Consider the following 4,397-nt stretch of genomic DNA (forward strand, 5'->3'; position numbering starts at 1 on the left):
GACTGAGAGATGATAAACGTGAGCGCTAGCAATCTTACGACGCGAGAGAGAAAAGTAGATGAAGATGAAGGTGGAGATGTTCGACGACGACAATTACCACATCTCTGCCGCTACTCAATCTGGCGTACTTGTCACCAATCCAAGTATACGTGATATCATACTACAGAAGACGAAGTAACGAATAAATGTGTACATCGATTAATTTATTAATTATTTTAAATTGACCATCGTACCCCTTAATTAACTGAAAGGTGATTCAATTAGGGGTGTATCAAAGCAGAAGTAATTTCATACTCCCTTCGTTTCTGAATATAGACCTTTTAAAGATTTTACTATAAATTACTCTTTCCGTACCATAAAAATTGTAGTTGAAGAACTAGTTTAGTTTTTTCCAACTATAATAATTCTAATACAAAAATAGTATATACGTATGTATATATTTTAAATTATAAATTCACTTATTTTGTTTTGTATATAGTATGTAATAAATTTCTAAAAGTTCTTAGGCCAACTCCACCGCGCGACCCCAAACGGACGTCTGTTTTGCCCGAATTCTGTTCGTTTGGGTGGGGAGATGGGGTCGTGTCCGACCCTGTCCTCTGATGCGCTGGCCGCGCGCCCAGCGCGCGGCCGCATCCGTTTGCCCTATCTTGTCCGCCTCCAAAAGAACAACGATTCAGATGCCAGCGGCCAGTTCACGCCAGCCACCCTAGTTCACGCCGGCAACACAGCCAACGGCCTACACGTCCTCGTCGGCAACAAAGTCAGCGGCCGGCAACACAACCAACCTCCAAAATGAATAGTTTTCTTCACCGGCAACACAGCCAGCCTCCAAAATGAATATGTTTCTCGCCGGCACACAGCCAGCGGCCCAGCGGGCGGCACCCATGCCAGCCTCCAAAAAAGAATGGCCACGTCCGATCGGACGACCTAGTTCAGGTCCTCGGCGTCGAACATCTCCTTCTGCCTGGCCTCAAACCAGCTCCTCGTCTTCTCGCTCATCTTCGTCAAGTCCACGCTCATGATCGCCAGGGCCACCTCCTTCGCTTTGGTTTCGGCATTGGTGGCCTCGATGTCGAGCTGCCTCTTCCTCGCCTCGACATTGGCGGCCTCGATGTCGAGCTGCCTTTGTCGGGCCGCCTCCTCCAGGTCGATCTTCCTCTTCATGGCCGCCTCCTCCATCTCAAGCTTCTCCTTTGATGCTCCGGGTATTGCTTCATTTGCTCGTCCTTGCTTTGCCTCTTCTTCTCGTCCCTCATGTCCTTTGAGACATCATGCCATGCAAAGTCTCATGCAAGGCCATGGATGCGGCATCACGTATGTCGTCCACCTTGGAGTTGGTCTTGCCCCTCGGCCTCTTCAACGCCTCGCCATCTCCACCTCCGGCGAACTTGGTCGTCTTCTTGCCTCTCTTCCTTTGAAGTTCACGATATTGATCCTTGAACTTAGGACAATCGTTGATGATCGTCCAACAATGCGTAAGCGTGAATGGCTTGTCGTTGTGTCGGGCCTTGAATGCTTCCAAAGATTGAAATGCCTACACCACATGATCAACAAGGTTTGGACATGCAAACATATACAAGGCCGAAGCAATGAAAGGACTAGGATGAGGAGAGCATACCATGTCCCCAATGCCGAGGCCACTCACGGGCCGTGCTTCAATGTTCTCCAATGCGGCGCAATACTTGTTGCACTCTTGTTGGATGAACAACCACCTCTTTTGAATGGAGGTGATGCCACAGTCGCTTTTGATTTGATAGGGCTCAAACATCTTCCTCTCATGGAAAGTTTTGTGGACTCTTGTCCAAACAACTAGGCCCTTTTGTTGCGCGTCCGTCCTCGAATCTTGGCTAATCACCATCCAAGAGTTGCAAATCAGCTTGTCCTCATCTTGGGTGTATGAACCGTGCGAATGCTCTTCTTCTTCTTTTGTGCTTCCGCTCTTTGGGTGAGCTCGTCGATGAACAATGGCTCACCACTAATATCAATGTCATTGACTTCATCTTCATCGCCATCACCTTCGCAATAGATGTCGTCGTCTCCATGCCACGAGTCACCATGGTCGTAGTCAGCACGGTCGTCGGCCTCTTCATCGGCAACGAACTGGGCGCGGTCATCCTGACTTTGGCTCTCGTCGGGATCATAGGCAGGGACATGCCCACCGTTGTAGATCACGTCCTCCATGAACTGGTCGTAGTTGTTGTCGACCGGTGCCATTAGTGTTGTCATTTTGTCAAACAAGAAGCGGGGGGACGGCATGGTGCCCGCAAACGGCGGTCGTGCTTGCTTTCTTTGCATCTCGACGGACGCCCGACCGCCACTGCTGGACCCAGGTGCGACGTTGAGGTCGATGCAGGCCGAGGGGCGTGGGGTGAAAGGTGCGATCACGCTCGGCGACCCCGAGAAACGGGTGTGGACGTCATGCCTTGGCGGGGGGTAGCTGGGCGACAGAGCCGTGGTCCGCGACGTCGGCGACTAGCAGTGCGGAGACCGGACGACCGACGAGCCTGTGCTCGCCGGGCCGACGGCCGCTGCAGAGAAACCGGTCGGACGACAAATGCAAAGCATGAGGAGGGCGTGCGCTTTGTTGACAATGGTCTCCTTCTCCTCGACCTCGATCTTGCGCCGCGCGGCCTCCATCGCATCGCACTCAGCGGCAAACTTGTGCGCGGCGGCGTTTTCCTTCACGGCCGCCCTTCGGTTTCTCCTCTTTGCCGATTCCGCGTCCAACTTGGTGATCTCCTCCGGCGTGCACTCCGCGTGCGGCTTCCTTGGCGCCTTGGCCTTCTTCTTCTTGGCCATTCCGGGCTGGTCGACGGCCGGACCGCCGGAATTCGGGTGGGCGTCGACCATGGACGGGGGAGAGAGAGGGAGACGGCGGGAATTGGGAGGGTTTGGGGGAAATGGCGCCAAAAAGGGCGGGGGTGGATTTTACTTTGTGCCACCGACTTGCGGGCCAGGGGCGGACGAGCGCGCGCGTCCCGCCCGTCCGTGCGCTGTCCGTTTCACTCCAAAATCGACACAAAGTTGGACCGGGTATGGGTCAAAAAAGGACACAAAACGGACAAACATTCTTTTGCTCCCGGGCGCTGGGCCGTCTATTTTATCCGTTTTACCCCAAAACGGACACGGTGGACAAGATGGGGTCGCGCGCGGGAGTTGGGCTTATATTCCGAGGGAGTATTTTACCGGGGCATCTGCATCCGGATCCTTTCGAGCACTCCGAGGTCGAACGAGCTTTTCCACGCACGCCAACACTGTTCAGCCATGCATATATCGATCTAAAGTGGCCCGGTCGGCAAAGCTAAACCTAGTTCTCCCCGTCCCCTCCTCCATCTGAAGTTGTTCCCAGGAGTTTGGTCCAGTTTAACCACTTGGGTTCATTCATGTATTATGTACTCCCCTCCCACCGTTCCTTCCCACAAAGCAATAAAGCTAAAGCCCGTTGGTCTAGAGACAAGCCTGAGGTAGCAAGTGTAGCTTTGAATCATGCGGTGATAATTGTATCGCCACGCAAATTAGGCAGCAGCTTAGCCTGGTGTGTTTGGTAGCATTTTCTGTCTATCATGGATGTTTTCTTTGATACATGCTGAACGTTAAGTACATGCATTTGTTATTGTTTGACAATGATGTATCAAATCTAGACATGGACAACCCGGCCCGTTGACCCGGCCCAAAAAACACGGACCGGGCTGGCTGGGCTCGGGATTGAAAAATAGGCCTGATAGTCATTTCGGGCCGGGCTCGGGCTTGAGAAAATAGTCATTTTAGACGGAGGCCTCCCCCGGCCTGGCATGAAATTCACCTTTTTAGTCCATTCGGGCTGGGTTCAAGCCTGAATTATTGATTTTTTGGTTAGGCTGGACCGGGCTCGGGCTTTGGACTTAAATAAATTTTAAAAGTTTGATTTTTTTCAAAAACTATAAACAAAAATTGAAACTCTGTTTTTTTAAATTAAAATTTTAAAAAATCCACACATTTTTTAAAAAATTTAGACAAACTTTGATATTATGTATTTAAAAAATGAATTTTAAAGATCTAGACAACTTTTGCAAATTTTATCAAAAATTAAAAATCTGAATAATTTTTGGTATTCTAAACATTTTCCGAAAACTAAATTATGTTTTAGAATGTCTAAATATCTTTTAAACACATTATCGCTCGTTTTGCTCATGCATGCTGACCAACGAACGGCTATTGAGGTGTTCTTTCTTCGTGCATGTTAAAAGGTTATTTGAGTTGAGTTTGTGCATGCTGAAGAGGCCTGCCAAACACCTAAAATGGATCGAGAAGATAACTTTTGAGGTCATGCACCTTCCATGCACTCTACCAAGCACATCATAAGTGTTTACTGTTCTTATATACTCTATTCGTTCTGAAATATTTTTTTTTATAGA

The 4,397-nt window shown here is 49.5% G+C and overlaps 1 pseudogene; it reads right to left on the bottom strand.

The window, feature by feature from the left end:
* Window positions 1-930: 930 nt before the first annotated feature.
* Window positions 931-2,853, bottom strand: LOC123409148 (annotated as a pseudogene).
* Window positions 2,854-4,397: the final 1,544 nt, after the last annotated feature.

This window comes from Hordeum vulgare, chromosome 7H (assembly GCF_904849725.1).
Source record: "Hordeum vulgare subsp. vulgare chromosome 7H, MorexV3_pseudomolecules_assembly, whole genome shotgun sequence".
Classification (NCBI taxonomy): Eukaryota; Viridiplantae; Streptophyta; class Magnoliopsida; order Poales; family Poaceae; genus Hordeum; species Hordeum vulgare.